At 38.2% G+C, this 16,946-nt stretch overlaps 1 pseudogene; it reads right to left on the bottom strand.

The window, feature by feature from the left end:
• Window positions 1–11,009: 11,009 nt before the first annotated feature.
• LOC119618889 (zinc finger protein 654-like) lies at window positions 11,010–11,997 on the bottom strand (annotated as a pseudogene).
• Window positions 11,998–16,946: the final 4,949 nt, after the last annotated feature.

Here is a 16,946-nt window from a genome sequence, read left to right as displayed (position 1 = left end):
AGAGAAGAATCAATGTAGAACTCAGTAAGACTTTGAATGTGTAATGTCACTGTGGTATGAAAAATTCTTGGCCGGGCGCGGTGGCTCAAGCCTGTAATCCCAGCACTTTGGGAGGCCGAGACGGGCAGATCACGAGGTCAGGAGTTCGAGACCATCCTGGCTAACACGATGAAACCCCGTCTCTACTAAAAAATACAAAAAAAAACTAGTCGGGCGAGGTGGCAGGGGCCTGTAGTCCTGACTACTCGGGAGGCTGAGGCAGGAGAATGGCCTAAAAACCCGGGAGGCGGAGCTTGCAGTGAGCTGAGATCCGGCCACTGCACTCCAGCCTGGGCGATACAGCGAGACTCCGTCTCAAAAAAAAAAAAAAAAAGAAAAAAGAAAAATTCTTTTAATTTCCTTCCTGATAGTACTGGAAGAAGTTATGCCAGATTGTCGGTCACGTATTAGTTACTCAAGGCTTCACTGGCAAGTCTGGCAACAATACCACTTTTATCACTGTAGCTACAAATGAGGCTTCTCCTCATTTAGGTTTATATTAGTCCACTGTTATTGCCCAGAACCTACGAGCCAGATTGTGCAAACTACATTAGCATGTCATGAAGACCATTGTCCCAGTATCATTTAGGTCACTGAAGAGAAGAACACTAATATCTGCCATTCTACCTGTGATATAATACAGATTTTATTAGTTTGGCTAGATTTACATATCACTACAATAGTCTTACCCTATAGGCCAAAAAAGTTATGTTTCACCAAGGATACAATACGTTCACTCCAATTACACACATCGATCAGAGAAATAGCCACTTCATTCACACACAGAACCCACAAATCCACTGTGAACCAGACTTTGGTCAAGACTCCATTTATTATCTGGTCTCCAAAATCCCTCTTTAATGTAGGGGAGGGGTAGGATAATGCTTTGGTTTCCCTGGATAATGTACTTATACTCTGTATCTAGAAGTCGTTGAAATGTTTGAGTGTTCTCCTTTTCCCAGCATATACTCAAGTTATTTCCTTTGTATTTCCTTTGGGCATGACTTGAGGAGATCACTTCAGTGTACATTTGCTATGGTGTGTCAAGGTTCTCCCTGAGGGCAATGGTTCTGGGTCTGAGAATTGGCTCAGGTCCAGAAACTAAGCAAAGGATTCTGACTTTTTATTGGTGCAATGACCTTAAGCTTCCTGAACTTGATTTATTTTTCATCCTTGATTCTTTTTTGTTGTTGTTCAGATTAAGAAACTCAATGTTTGCCCATCTCTCTTACTCCTAGAAACACCATAACCTGAAACCTATCTCCAGAGCTTTCGGCATGTCCAGCCTTTGGACTGGCTGGGGCCAGTGTTGTCAGTAGTAAAAGAATTTACCAAGGCAGTCTTAGGTAAAGAAAGGCAGATTCATAAGAGAAAGTATGAAAATATGTTACAAGAGTGCAATGGGCTGCACAGCAGAGAAGGGGCTCTCTGTGAAGAGTCAGGGGCTAGGGGGAAGTTTTATAGGATTGTGCTGGAGGGGACAAGTGTGGACCAAGTTTGAACTGCTGGGGCTACATGCTTAAGGAGGTATTTGGGAACAGGATGTTGTGCCAGCAGGTGGTCTGTGTTTAGTCATCCCTCAGAACAATTGTTCTCTGTGACCTGGAGCTCCTTATCTTATTAGGACTTTACAGCCTCCTGGATTATAACTTTAACATTTATATGATGTTTGTATTCATTTCACTATTTACAGTTAAAAATCACTGTCTAGCCTAATGACAAATTTTATATTTATCTCTTCATTTCTATTACCACTTACATTTTCTTATTATCAGGTTCCATCATCTATTAAAGTTTCTGCAAACTGATCTCCTATTTTCATTCCAGTCTAAAGATGATAGCCATCACTGAGATTCTTCACAATCCTGGTACAACTCTCACCAGAAAATAACTTACAACTATAGCAACTGTGGTACTTGTCAGTTTTCCTGGGTCTATCTGTAGACTATAGTTGACTGGTAGATTTCCCGGTCTTATGTAGTGTGTTCTAGTCTGCCTATTTCTCTGGAGTATTTTATGTCTTACTCCACATTCTATTGCATTAAGTGTGTGCCATTGTTTTTCGTTTTTGCTTTTGATAGTGTTTTTATGTAAACATGGATGTCTTCCTCATCTAGTTTTATTATGGAAGCTGCCTTAATCTGATGTCATTGTGTTCTAATACCACGCATCCTCTTCCAATTCCTGCTGATAATACATATTGCCTAGGGCCTACAACTCTTTTAGTACAAAATTCCTTTCTTCCCTTATCCAATCCAGCACTTCCTCACCTGGATTACGCTGTGACTTAACCTTAATTATCATTCCGGTGGCCAGGAGGAAAGACAGGGGCAGAGTCTGGGGCTGGGAGCAAACTGGTTCTCAAGACAGAGGCTTCTGCATCATTTTCAAGCAAGGAGAGAGAAGTACGAGCCATTGATGTGACAAAGGTTCGCAAGTGCATTGACCTACATGTCTCAATCCCACATTTCAGTTTTCTGATTCTAAATTAGGGCTTTGGATTGCTGGGGTTGAGAACTGAATCTTCTCTAGAGATCAACTACTTTAAAAATCAAGTCCTGGGCCTGATCGTCAGCTTTGTCTTCAAAAGACGAGGGTTTTGTTTTTATTTTGTATACTACCAAGGGACCTCTGATTTTCACACTTTGCCTTAAATTGCTGATAATCATATCTAGTTTTTTGTTGTCTTTTTTCAATGCATAATTTTATTCAACAACTGTCATCTGTTTTCTTAGTCCTTAAAATTATTTCTAATCCTATACTTCTCAAATAACTGAAAGCAATTGCATTCCATTTCAGTGGCATCCCATCTAGTGATAATATTAACCACTTCACACTACAGCATGCCAGAAGAAAACCAAGCCATCAGGGTGTTATTGCCATCCAACCAGTGGGTGATCCAATTAACCAAATTTTATTATAATGCCTGTTTCCAGGACAATGTCTGGTACCAACTATCTTAGATAAGGTTTCCTGGAAAGAGATTCTAATATGAGATTTGTCAGCAAGAGGTTAATTGAGAAGTACATTTAGGACCAGTATATGTGAGGAAGCAGGAATAGTTGAATAAGCAAAAGTGAGGATTTGAACCATGTTACATTGACCACAGAGACCACAGAAGACTCAATGGGGAAATTTGAGTCTGGGATGGCCCTTTGGATAATGGCAGCGTCTTTGTACCTCTGCATCTACCTGTCATTGGATGTGAACTGTCTTGAGAAAAAGGATGCAAACTTGGTTGGAGCATCTTTCCCTTGCTTAGGGCAATTCCTGATGGAAAAGGGCATCTGTACTAGTCTGTTCTTATGCTGCTATGAAGACATACCTGAGACTGGGTAATTTATAAAAAGAGGTTTAATTCACAGTTCTGCATGGCTAAAGAGGCCTCAGGAAACTTACAATCATGGCAGAAGGGGACCCAAAGACATCCTTGTTCACATGGCAGGAAGAGAGGGAAGTGCAGAGTGAAGAGAGGAAAAGCCCCTTATAAAGCCATCAGATTTTGTAAGAATTCACTATCACAAGAACACCATGGGGTAACTGCCCCTGTGATCTAATCACCTCCCAGGAGGTCCCTCCCACAACACATGGGGATGAAAATTTGGATTACAATTCAAAACGAATTTTTTGGGTGGGGACACAGCCAAATCATGTCAGCATCTATCAGCCATGAGCATTCTGTAAAGCTCACATGATAACATTCACTTGATATAGCAACATGAAAATTAGATTCATATGCTTTTAACGGTATGAATGAACAAAAAATTTTAATACTAAAATAGAGTACCTATTTTAGACAAGCCCTTTCCTCCTTATGAAAGTCATTGGCTAGCACACAATTGCAAAGGGTGAGAATAGAAATAATGAAGTATGACTGGATGCTTCTTCACTCTATGCCAGAGAATTTAGCCACTAATGCTGGGCATTTATTTTCATGGACTGAAGACCTCAGTCTTATTAGTTGGTAGTTTATTTTATTCTGAATACGTTAATTCTTTGCACTATTATCCCATCTGTGCTATAGTTATTACCAGTACAATTACAAAGTATTCACAAAGACCAGTATACCTAGCACAGAAAGAGTATGGGAAAGTAGTGAGAAATGAAGAGGTAATGGAGGGTACATCCATCATGAAAACAAGTTTAAAAACGCCAGCACCAGTGGATACCCCTTGGCAATATGGCTTGGCTTCTTGGTTTACCTACAGCTCTGAGTTTTCATTTTCCCTTGAATTTCATCCAGTAAGTTTATTTAAGCTTGTGAAATCTTAGTTTCTTTAAAAGAGGCATTTGAAATTTATTTTATCCTAAGATTTTGTTGTTTTCAGCAAGACTTTTGATCTGAGTAACTTATCAGTCCTCTCTCAAAAATGGAAGTAGGCTGGGCACAGTGGCTTGTGCCTGTAATCCCAACACTTTTGGAGGTTGAGGTTGGAGAACTGCTTCAGCCCAGGATTTTGAGATCAGCCTGGATAACATAGTAAGATCCTGTCTCTACATAAAATTCAAAAAATAACCAAGCATGTTGGTATGAGCCTGCAGTCCCAGCTACTCAGGAGATTAAGGTGAGGAGTCCCATTAACCCAGAAGGTCAAGGCTGCAGTGAGCCATGATCATGCCATAGTACACAGCACTCCAGCCTAGGCAACAAAAGAAGACCCTGTTTCTCAAAAAAAGAAAAAGGAAGTCACAACAGTTAATTTTTTAAAATCACCATGTGATGTGGTTTGCGGTGTACCCACCCAAATCTCATCTTGAATCATAGCTCTCACAATTCCCACGTCATGGGAGGAACCCAGTTGGAAGTAATTGTATCATGGGGGTGGGTTTTTCCCATTCTGTTCTCGTGATAGTGAATAAATTTCACAGGATCTGATGGTTTTCAAAATAGGAGTTACCCTACACAAGCTCTCCCTTTGCCTGCCGCCCTCTATTTATGAAGTTACTTGCTCCTCCTTGCCTTCTGCCATGATCATGAAGCCCCTCCAACCACTTGGAACTGTAAGTCCATTAAACTTCTTTTTCTTCCCAGTCTGTGGTATGTCTTTATCAGAAGCTTGAAAATGGATTAATACAGTAAATTGGTACCAATAGAGTGGGGTGTTGCTGAAAAGATACCGAAAAACATGGAAGCGACTTTGGAACTGGTAACAGGCAGAGGTTGGAACAGTTTGAAGGGTTCAGAAGAAGACAGGAAAACGTGGGAAAGTTTGGAAATTCCTAGAGACTTGTTGAATGGCTTTGACAAAAATGCTGATAGTGATATGAACAATAAGTTCCAGGCTGAGGTGGTCTCAGATGGAGATGAAGAGAGGAACTGGAGCAAAGGTGAGTCTTGTTATGTTTTAGCAAAGAGACTGGCAGCACTTGGCCCCTGCTCTAGAGATTTGTGAAACTTTGAACTTGAAAAAGATGATTTAGGGTATCTTGTGGAAGAATTCTTTAAGCAGCAAAGCATTCAAGAACTGACGTGGGTGCTGTTAAAGGCATTCATTTTTATAAGGGAAGCAGAGCATAAAAGGGAAAATTTGCAGCCTGACAATGCAATAGAAAATAAAATCCCATTTTCTGAGGAGAAATTCAAGCCAGCTGCAGAAATTAGCACAAGTAGCAAGGATCCTAATGTTAATGCCCAAGATTAATGTCTTCAGGGCATATCAGAGACCTTTGTGGCAGACCCTCCCATCACAGGCCTGGAAGTTTAGGAAGAAAAAATGGTTTTGTGGGCCAGGCCCAGGGTCCCCATGCTGTGTGCAGCCTAGGAACCAGGTGCCCTGCATCCAAGCTACTCCAGCCATGGCTGAAAGGGGCGCACATAGAGCTCTGGTCATGGTTTCAGAGGGTACAAGCCCCAAGCCTTGGCAGCTTCCCCATGGTGTTGAGTCAGCCAGTGCACAGATGTCAACGACCAGCGTTAGGGAACCTCTGCCTAGACTTCAGAGGACGTATGAAAATGCCTGGATGCCCAGGCAGAAATTTGCTGCAGGGGCAGGGCCCTCATGGAGAACCTCTGATAGGGCAGTGTGGAAGGGAAATGTGGGGTCAGAGCCCCTACTGGGGCACTGCCTAGTGGAACTGTGAGAAGAGGGCTACTGTCCTCCAGACCCCAGAATGGTAGATCCACTGACAGCTTGCACTGTGTGCCTGGAAAAGCCAGATACACTCAATGCCAGCCTGTGAAAGCAGCTGGAGGAAGACTGTATCCTGCAAAGCCCCCATGCCCAAGACCATAGGAAGCCACCTTTTGCATCAGCATGACTTGGATGTGAGACATAGAGTTAAAGGAGGTCATTTTGGAACTTTAAGATTTGACTACCCCGCTGGATTCTGGACTTGCATGGGGCCTGTAGTCCCTTTGTTTAGGCCAATTTCTACTGTTTGGAATGGGTGTATTTATCCAATGCCTGTACCCCCATTTTATCTAGGAAGTAACATGCTTTTGATTTTATAGGCTCATAGGTAGAAGGCACTTGCCTTGTCTCAGATGAGAATGCAATGAGTTAAAACTTTGGGAGACTGTTGAAAAGGCATGATTGGTTGTAATATATGAGGACATGAGATTTGGGAGGGGTCAGGGATGAAATGATATGGTTTGGCTATGTCCCCACACAAATCTCATTTTGAATTGTAACTCCCATAATTCCCATGTGTCATGGGGGGCACCCAGTCGGGGGTGACTGAAACATGGGAGCGGGTCTTTCCTGTGCTATTCTCATGATAGTGAATAAGTCTCACAAAATCTGATGGTTTTAAAATTGGGAGCTTCCCTACACAAGCTCTTTGCCATCCACTTAAGACATGACTTGCTCCTCTTTGCCTTCCACCATGATTGTGAGGCCTCCCCAACCATGTGGAATTGTAAATCCATTAAGCCTCTTTCTCTTCCCAGCCTCAGGTATGTCTTTATCAGCAGCATAAAAACAGACTAATACACATGTCATTCCAGCATCCCAGCAGATTCTGAATGAGGTAGGTAGGTAAAGTGTAGTCAGGTCTTCTTCTGGATAAAATCAAGTCATGTTATCTACAAAATGCAGTCATGGTGAAGACTGATCTGCATTTTTTCCTTGAAAGATTGCCTGCATTATGAGCTTTCCAAATTGTGCTGGTTGACAATACTATTGAGCCACATTGGAAAATTGGAAGCATAAGAAATGTATTTCACTATTTCTGTCATCTTACCTTTTTGCTCTTGTGTGCCTTCTTCTGGCTTCTATGAGTTTAGAGGAGAATATCCAACCTTTTAGGAGGTCCAAAAAGTAATTTAGTATGAAAAGTTCCTTATGGTCTCTGAGAAATCCTTTGAGCCACGTGGCCTGATCTTTCAGTGGAAAGATTTTCTTATGATCAAGATACTTGTTCTAGAATGACAGTCCTATTTCAAGTAAAAGAGGCTTCACAAATGATGCATGTCTCAGGAGCTGTCAATAACAATAGCTATCCATGTCCAGGATTACGTGCATGTTTGAACTTGGAGCTGGCTTGTGACTTTACTTTGGAAGATGAAGGCTATTTTGTGCCATAAGGAGTAAATTTGGAATTTTTAAAATGTAGGTTTAGTTTAGATTCTTTATGACTTTTTTGGGCTAGATTTTTAAAAATTAAATGAAGGCATCTTGTTTACAATCCTTTTCTGAAAGAAGGATAATGGAAGGTTAACTGATATGCATAAGGACAAAATAACTAAAATCACACATTACCATCCACATCCCTTTGAGAATTTGAGAGAATAAAGAACATTCCATGTGGCCTTGTAATGCAAGTAGCCTGGAAGCTTTGATATGAAAAAAATAAAGCAAATAAAAATTTGCTAGCAAGGTGAGATGGGACAGAATAAAAGAGCAAAAATCTATAATTGTAAAATACTTAATAGCAGGTGGGATGCATAAAAAATATAGCATCTAGATCAGGGACAAATGGAAAAGAAGGCGATAGTACTGCATTAGATTCCCAGAGGTGCTATACAAATAGAAACATGTTTTCTAAACGGTGAAACAAGTATTGCAATGAATCTTTATCAGAACTATGAGTCTTTTTTGCAAAAGAAATTGGATTTACTAGTTGAATGTTTTTCTCTTCCTCTGGTCACAAATGGTATTGGGGCAACTTGAGAGAGGATTCAACAATGTACAGTCTGATGGACACTGAATGATCAGCCTCATAATCTAACTACATAAGCACAATAAAACAAAATCAGAGTCTCTTGCAAGTTGTCATAGGGGCAATAAGCTGAGGGGAGGACATTAGTTAAGGCAGCAAGCACTGAAGTTTTGTTCAAGACTTCTATCTTTCTATATTCCATTTCACATCTACTAAACAGTGTCCAAAGTTGAAAAGGTGGTTCTACCCTAATAATGGTGAGAAAGTATTCTGTATATTGCATGTTGATTAGAATAAAACCCAAAGAAACTTTTGTAGGGTAAAGGATAAAATGTGCTTCTCATTAAAAACTTTATGATACAAAGACTAGCGAATTCTTGATTTCTAAGAGTGGAATTGTTTACACCTACGTGAGTGACTGATTTGGGTGCTTTTAGTAAGCAAAAATATAAAACTAGCTGGATTTTATATGATAAAACTAACAACATTGATAGATCTGAGAAGAAATTTCAGGATTAGCATATCTAGTATATCCACAAGAAGTGGGAGTTTAATTTGGGCATTTGGCCTATCAGAAGTTTGGGTTGGCAGTTAATTCTAAATATGAGGTCAATATGAGGACTTCTTCCAATGATCTTCCTCACAGTATGGCTCCCAACACTAAGCCTTTAATGAAAACCTCATCTAGTCTTATTATACCCTGGCTTCTTTACCAAACCTGGTGATTCCCTCCTAACTGTTCTGTGGTCTCGAAGTATTCAGCTTATAAAGCCATGCGTTATATAACTTCATATATAAGTCGTATTACTTTCTTTTTCTTATCATGGCAATCCATGCAATTTAGAGTCAATTACAGAATTAACTTCAATTAATAGGTTTGCGTGCCAACTGATGTAGATAGATTTTTTTTCCAAATAGACTTTTTATTACAAGGCATACTTTTAGAATGAACTGAAATAAAAATCATTACATTTCAGTATCAAGAAATATAGAAAACATTTTTTAGCTGATCTTAAAGATTTTAAAACTTAGTTATGAGTTGTATTTAGTTACCTAAATGTAAATTCCACAGCCTAATGTAGGGCACGTAACAAAAACAAATTTAAATTTGGAATGGACTTATAAACATCATTGCATAGTGAATGCTGATGATAAAACCGGGAAATAAAAAGAAATCATCTCATCTATCATGACCTGGAAATCCTAATAAAATACACATGCTACCTGGAAGAAATTCCCTACTTCCATAGTAGCCTCATTCAAGAAGAACGGGGAAATTAAAAAAAAAAAAAAGAAAGAAAGAAAGAAAGAAAATCTGATCTATCATGACCTGGAAATCCTAATTTAATAAAATATAGATGCTACCTGGAAGAAATTCCCCACTTCCATAGTAGCCTCATTCAAGAAGCTCTAATACAATAGGGTCTGATGAGATTATCTGCCTTGAACAAAGATTTTATTATTTAGAATAACTGGAATATCTGACATTGGGGCATTGGGAGATCTGCTTTGAAATAGTTTGCCTTTTTGTTCTTTTTATCCCTGTTTTAGATTTACACACTATTAGGTAAAAGGAAGTCTTTACACATCTTCCTTTTAATAATGGACAAGTGGAAAACATCTGAGAGAGTATTTTTAAAAATATTTATTAACAATTTTAGTTAAAGTCTTCCTTAGGAAAACAACTTATCACCAATGAAAACAATGCATGAATGTGTCTCTTACTGTGTTCTTCATGTGTACATACTTCCTTTTATATATAAAAACTACTATTCAGACCAGACTCATCACTAACGAATAAAAAAACAGGAGTATGGCTCCCTTTGGAATTACCTCTCCTAATAGAATAAAATGTATGAATTCTCAACCTGATTCTTAGCTGATTTTTTGAGCCAATTATTTTAAGACTGTGCTTAGATAACTCACATTAATATCTAAAAGACCTTGCTATAAATCATCAAGCAATGTCCTAACATATATACAAATAGAAATATCCCAGTGTGCTTTTACCATTCACATTGAAGAATTTGCAGTTTTTTCCTTCAACTACAAAGCCTGTAAAGGTCTTAGATTCCTTTTATTTCTCCCCATAGTTACCGATTTTTTTTTCTGTTTTATTGACACTGTTGCCCTTTAAATGTAACTAATTTGTATTACAAAAGTGGTTAGTGGGAGGTTCTATGAAGAGCTAATTAGCAAAGCACTGTGGTGTTTTGTTTTGTTTTGTTTTTTGATGTTCAATGCTGGCGGACCATTCATTGAACTTTGACCTAATTAATCACCTAGAAATCAGTTACAATCTTTAATTGATAGCATTGTGGTAAGTTCATGTATAAGTGTCTAAATCATATCACAAACCAAACAGCAGTGGTTCCTTAAACCATGGTTGACTAGAAGAGAGGGGACATAATCTGATTATGCCTGACAAAAAAAATACACCCCATTTGAAGAATAAAATATTTTAAATTGATAATTATTGTAAACGAGCCCCCCTCCCCACACACACTTTCTAATAATGGGTTAACTTTTCCCTTTCTGTATAGCCGTAGCTGGTTTTCCACCTAGTTGCCTAAACATGCTTCTCATATAAGCGAAACTGAACATGCTGCTGCTATTCATCATCATAAACTTTTTTAAATGTGGTTTTCTGGAAAACTGGTACTTTGGGAGTTTTATAGTAACCCTTTTAGAGTCTAAGCCACTCCATCTCCTCTGAGTTCATTCTAGAAAATGTGTTTTGTCTTTATCTTCAGTAATCCGAGACCACTCTCAAATTAAGGCCATCAGGGAAATAGCAAACTGATGATGCATTTTTATAGTGCTTTTTTCACACTACTGCTTGATTGACAGATCTTTGTGAAACATTTTTATCAGTCAAGATGAGCCTCAAGTGCCTCTGCATTACAGTAGGTGGTCAGGCATTTGCCACATCTTTTCACTAATATTTTATACACATTATGTTGATCAGAACAGGCATCTATCAGTAAGAAATTTTCTGCATTTGGGCCTACTAAGATACTGTTCATCATGGTAACTAGTTTTGTTAAAATCAAGCCGTATGAAATATGTTCACTCGTCAGATTTGGTGTGGAAGGTGCCTAAGATACTGGTAAGATATTGTATTCTTGTGGTACAACATTAGGTAAAATGGAACCATTTTCTGTCCTGATTCTGTTTGCATCAATTTTCAAAGCAGGATCTGATCAAACTAAAGGTGTTTGCTCTACCTCACTGTGTCCATTGACTAAATCACTACTACTACGATTATTTTCAGAATTTGTCTCTATGTCAGGCATCCTTTTGTCTATCAAGCTTATATTTGAAACCGTCATCAGAACGTTCATTTCCATTCTGAACTAAGCTGTTTTCTTTTCCATACTTTCTACACATGCCTTTGGTTCTGTAGAATCCTTCCTTGATTTGCTAGTAGAAACTGGCAGACTAATAGTTTGTTTCTCATTACTAGATGAATCTTTTTCCTGATGATTAGGATTTGAGTCTGTGTGAACATCCCAAAGAATTGTTTCACTGGATTGTGCAGATGATTCTGGTGTTTTACTTAAAGACTGTTGAGCTTCTTGTTCATATAGCACAAGATCTTCCAAAAGCTCATGGAATTCTGGAAAACTACGGAGTTTGAAATGTCCTGTGACTTTCTGTATGCTGGGCAAGCTGGAATGGCAGCTTAAATGACTCATTGCAATTAAAATGCAAACAAAAATACACATTTGGATAGCTATGTCTATTAAGGTGGTCTATAAAATGTTGAGAATCTTCAAATTGCCTTTGACGAAATTTGCATTTTCCTTTGCTCCACTTCATTACTGTTTGCTGCACATTTAAATCACAAGCTGACATAGATGGATTTTAATTGTTCTCAAGGCTTAAGTTGTGACTAGTATTCCAAATAGCTAATGCTGTTTCAAAAATAATTTTAGAAGCGTTATCAATGCCTATTTCCATTCTGAATTTACTTTATCTTTGCTTTGTCTTATTATTCTATTAATTTTTGTGAAATCAACCCTTCTAGGCCATTTTTCTTCTATACAATCTCTTAAGGCATTTTGACTGAAATGGTTCTGTCATAAAGAAAGTGGGAGCTCTCTTTTGAGATGTTGAGATCTCCCCTGTCAGATTATGACAACTTAAAATTCCCTCTAGTTCTCCACAAAATACAGCATTTCCAGGTGCTGGGAATTACGTAATAAATATATTTTTCCAAGAGTCCATGGAGCATGGAAGAGGCACATTCTGACCCAGGCCAGGGAGTTCTCTGCTTTTATGAGGGTGGTGTCTAGGGTACTGGTGATTGCTTTTGACTTAAATGGTTTACGACCCTGGAAACCATGGCTGGATGGTTAAACCAAAAGTTCCATGATGTATATTTATGTGTCCGTGTGTGCGTGTGTGTGTGTGTGTGTGTGTGTGTGTGTGTGTCAAGGGTAGTAGTGCTAACGCATCCAGCAAAAGCCAATCAGGCAATAAAGCCTAGCAGGCAGTATACACAGGGGCATTATGATTGCAACGTTTTACAATTTTCAAACAACAAAATAAAAAAAAAAAAACTTTTTTACTCTCCTGTCTCCTGCTCTAATTAATGAAATGTAGTCACTATGAGACGAAATCTGTAGGGACAGAGACTGTTGGGAGAAAAAAATAATCCATTTGATATTTTAAGGTCTGACTTCACATTTTTTTACCTGGAAGTCTGTGAGATTCCTCATTCACTACTTGTGTGCATATCACACAAGTTCTCTGTCACAAACTGAAGCGAACCATTGAGCCAGAAGCGTTTTCTTGTCCATGGAATCTGTTATACTCCTGAGGGTCTCCATTTAGTTTTTTAATACTTCATTCTGTTTAGCTACATATTTTTGAGTGACCAACTTATTTTTAAGGAATTTTTAAAATGCTGTGACCTTACTCTATTTACAATATGCAAGGGTTCACATCAGTGATGTAGGTACTGGCTAGATTTTCTCCAGAGCTCAACTAAAACTAAATCAAATAAAAAAAAAAAATAGCATCCATGAATATACAGTTTATAAACTTAAATAACTTCAACATAGAAACAATTATACCTATTTAACAGAATGCCTGGAGTCATTAAGTAGAATAAATCCAAGTTGCATTATTTTAAAGTCAATTATCTTTTAAAGAAATTTGAATACTAAGAAAAACATCTGTATGTCTTGTTGTGGGTTCAACTGTATTCCCCCAAATGATATGTTGAAGTCTTAACTGCAAGAGAAATAGGATCACCACAGATACCATGTTAAGAAGTTACCATCCTAAAGTAGGGTGGATCTCCAATTAAATGTGAGCCCCACATTGGAGCTTAGCCATGGGGGCTTAGCCTGTGAGGGTTCTTTGCTTCCCCAGGAAAGAATTCAAGGATGAACCAGTGGTGGAAGAAAACAGCTTTACTGAAGTGGCCATGTTCCAGCTCTGGCAGTGTTACAGCTCTGTGACTGTTTCTGCAGAGGAGGACTACCCCCTTGGCAGAGACTAGCAGTTCTGCAGTCATATTTATACTTACCTTTAATCACAGGCAGATTAAGGGGAAGTTTATGCAAAAATTTCTTTTTTAAAAAAAAAAGGGGTAGTAACTTTGGAGTTGTTGGATCATTGCATGAAAAAGGGTGGTAACTCCCAGGTCTTGCCATGGCAATGGTAACTGACATGGCACACTGCTGGGCATGTTTTATGAAAAGTTGCTTCCACCTCATCCCTGTTTTAACTAGTCCTCAATTTGCTCCAGTGTCCAAGCCCTACCTCTGGAGTTCTATCCCGCTTCCTACCTCAATTGTAGTAATGCATCTGCAAGCTGAGGAAGATGAGAATTACCAGCAAACACCAGAAGCTACAAAGAAGCAAGGCATACTTCTTCCCTAAATGTTTCACAGAAAATATGGCCCTGTCAACACCTCAGTTTTGAACTTTTAGCCCCTAGAACTGTGAAACAATAAATTTCTGTGGTTTAACACACCCCGTTTGAAGTGCTTTGTTACAGCAGTCCTAGAAAACTAATATAAGCATTTACTCACATAATTGTCATTTTCTGTGACATCATTCTTTTGTATAGATTTGTATTTCAGTTTCACCATTTTCCTTTTTCTTGAGGGATTTTCTTTAACGGGTCTCAGGGTGGAACTCTGCCAGTGAGGAACTATTTCAGCTTTCATATTTCTGAGAAAGTATTTACTTTGCCTTCACTTTGTGAGATATTTTCACTGGAGATAAAATTCTAGGTTGGTAAGTTTTTAAATTTTTTAAAATTTTAGCATGCTACGATGTTGTTCAACTCTTCTCATGTGCATTGTTCCTGACTCCCCTTGCCAAAAAAAAAGTCATATTTTTACATTTGTTCTTTTGTATATAATGTGTCATTTTTACGTTTACTTTTAAGATTATCTTTATTGCTTTTAGAGAATTTGAATATTGTATGTTTCAGTATCATTTTCTTCATGTTTCTTGTGTTTGGACTTCGCTGAGGTTCTTCTATTTATGGATTTATTATTTTTACCAAATTCAGAAAGGCAATAGTTACTACTTGTTTAAATATATTTTCTGCACACATACCCTCACTTTGAGAACTCCAGTTACATATATATTATTAGGCTGATCTGTTAACTTAGCTAATTGTTTTGTCTTTACTTGACAAATAATTATACATATTCATGGGGGTACATAGTGATGTTTCCATACATATAAGGTATAGTGATCAGATCAAGGTAATTAGCATATCCATCCATCATTTCAAATATTTCTTTTTATTGGGAATATTCAATATCCTCTTTCCAGCAATTTGCAACTATGTAACTATTAACTATAGTTATCTTATAATGACTTACTCTTCCTATTTAACTGTAATAATTCTGTTTCATTTTAGATAGTTTCAATTATAATACATTTATTAGTTTCCATTATAATACAAGGAAGATTGCTAAATATTCACTGTATTTTTATCTCACCTTGTCTTACTGAGTCATTTTTAATTGTTTTCTTCCTCTTTATGGTTTATATCTCCCTGCTATTCTGTATGCCTGGGTCATTTTTTATTGAATACCAGATAATGTGAACATCAGCTTGTAGGTGGTAGATGTTTATATTTCTATAAATGTTCTTGAGTTTTGTTTGGGGTTGCAGTTAAATGGAAAATGTTTGATGAGTTTGTGTTATGTTTTTAAGATTTATTAGATGTGATTGAGCAGTACTCAGCCTAGTGTTAATTATTCTTCCCTACTGAGCCAAGAAACTTACATGTATTTTACCCAAATGTTCGTCTTCCTGTCAGTCTCCGGAAAAAGGGTGCGCCTCTTGACCCTATGTGAAAGCCAGGCACTGTTACTCCTAATCCTTTCTGATGGCTCTTTCCCAAGACTTGGGTAGCACACTGTCACTCAGCTGAATTCCCTAAGGAGACGTCTAAGGATCTCTGGAGTTGTCTATGTACTTCTCTCTTCCCTGGTATTTTGTTCTGTCAATGCTAGCAACCTTGATCTCCCAGGACTCTTAATTCCTCAACTCAGGCTTATGCCTGGGATTTCCCTGCTTGTTCTGTGGCCTGAAAACTGTCAATACTGGGAAAATCATTATTTCTTCCTTTGTTTTTTGTATCTCAGAGATCACTGTTATCCACTGCCTTACGTTCAGTGTCTGAAGCTATTGCTTTATGTATTTTTCTGTTGGTAACTGGTTTATTGCTTTAAGTGTTTGATATGTAGAATAATGGCCAAAGACTTCAACATCCTACATCCCAGAAGCTGAGTACAACTGACCCTTTAACAACATCGGTTTGAACTGTGAGTCCACTTATATGTGGATTTTCTTCTACCTCTGCCACTCCTGAGACAGCAAGACCAACACCACCTCTTCCTTAGCTACTCAATATGAAGACAGTGAGGAAGAAGACCTTTATTATGACCCAGTTAATGAATATTAAATATTCCCTCTTTTTTAGGATTTTCTTAGTGACATCTTTTCTCTTGCTTACTTTATTATAAGAATACAACATGCAATACATAGAACAGGTGAAAAGTGTGTTAGTTGGCTGTTGATCGTATTGGCACAGCTTCCAGACAACAATGGACTATTAGTAACTAAGTTTTTGGAGAGCCAAAGTCATATGTGAATTTTTGGCTGCACAGAAGTCTGTGACCCTAATTCCTGCATTGTTCAAGGGTCAGCTATAATACCTTTTCCTCATTCATTGCAATACTCATGGCTGAGACTCCTGTAATAAAACACAAATTAACAAGGGGAAATCATTAAACTGTATTTAACTAAAATTTTATGTGAGAGCGGAGCCTTCAGAAATGAAATCCTAAAGATAGATCCAGGGAAAACTGTATTTTTACAGGTGCTCATGCAGAAGTGTGATGGGAGGACTAAAGGGTATACTGTAACAGTACTAATTTAGCAAGGCCTGTTTGTCCAGATTCTTCACGGCTTCCAGGTATAGGGCTGGATCCCTCTGGAATGGGGGGTCCTACAACCTACTTTCAAACAAGGTAGGTCAGAGAATTCTTCTACGACCATGCTTTACTGGAGGGAAAAGTTCAGAAAAAGAGAAAGAAAAGGTCAGCGACCATCTTGCTTCCGTTGTCCTCTCAATTTCAGCTTGAAATACTTAGTATGCCAAAGTATCATATATTGGGGTATTGTGTTCTGAGCCCTGACACAAGTACAAGGAAGGGTAACTGCAGGAGCTAAGTTAAGTATGGCTCCAATGCACAAAAGGAGGGCTAATCTTTAATAAATTTTAACATGTTTTGGTTTTGTTTTACTTTGTTCATGGAAAACAT

This window comes from Chlorocebus sabaeus, chromosome 8 (genome assembly GCF_047675955.1).
Source record: "Chlorocebus sabaeus isolate Y175 chromosome 8, mChlSab1.0.hap1, whole genome shotgun sequence".
NCBI classification, from domain to species: domain Eukaryota; kingdom Metazoa; phylum Chordata; class Mammalia; order Primates; family Cercopithecidae; genus Chlorocebus; species Chlorocebus sabaeus.
This window is presented reverse-complemented; position numbering and strand designations above follow the sequence as displayed.